This window comes from Etheostoma spectabile, chromosome 16 (genome assembly GCF_008692095.1).
Source record: "Etheostoma spectabile isolate EspeVRDwgs_2016 chromosome 16, UIUC_Espe_1.0, whole genome shotgun sequence".
Lineage (NCBI taxonomy): Eukaryota > Metazoa > Chordata > Actinopteri > Perciformes > Percidae > Etheostoma > Etheostoma spectabile.
The window spans coordinates 22,843,071-22,843,921 of record NC_045748.1 but is presented as its reverse complement, the minus strand read 5'-3'; positions in this window follow the sequence as shown (position 1 = coordinate 22,843,921).

The window sequence follows — 851 nt, the reverse complement described above, 5'->3', positions numbered from 1 at the left end:
GAAATCAAGTCTTGCATGATATGTGCAAAACTGTAGGGTTAAGAGTCTTTGTGTTGTTGTAGTATCAACAGGTATTATGGCATTTAGCATTTACATTATATACATTATTAATTTCTTATGATAAAAGAACTAACCCAGACAATGTGCCAAACATAATGAACCACATGAAGAGACAGTAGCATATGTCAGCAACAGCTGAGAAGATTTGGGTCTGTGGTGAACAGGTCCAGGGGTCCCTGGTGTAGGGACCAGGGACCCAAAGATAATTTAATGTTGAGGGATCAACTAAGACCACTGAAATTCTAAAGAATGAGAACCACTGTTTTGCATAAATTCTCATCCTTTAACCTTTGTGCCAAGGTTCAGTAATGTTTGGCCCTCATCCTCTGGGCCCCACTTACTGTATTTACTTTTTTGGGAAAATAAAGACTATTTGTTCATTTTATAAAACATTGAATGAATTATTTACAGTTACATTTAGAGATGCACAGAGGTTAGAGAAGCACAATAGTGGCCCAACGTTGCAATATTGTACATATAGTATAGTTAAATATAGTATAGCTCAGATGTGTTTCATCAGATTTCTGCTCATGTTTACAACTTTGTGCACATTCAAAATATAACTCCTCCCATCTCTGTTGTCCGAGATGTGGAGAGTTGTAATACAGTCTGCTGTGCATGTCATTGGTCCGCTGATATGGTGGATCTCATTCAGACCGTCTGACAGACACAGAGGCCCATTTGGGTCTCTGGTCTCTGACAGAGTTGAGAGGAGGCTGTACGCCGCTCATTATCGGAGGTCTACACGGATTCAACGCGTCCCTGCCCACAGCAGAGCGGGTCCACCAGCC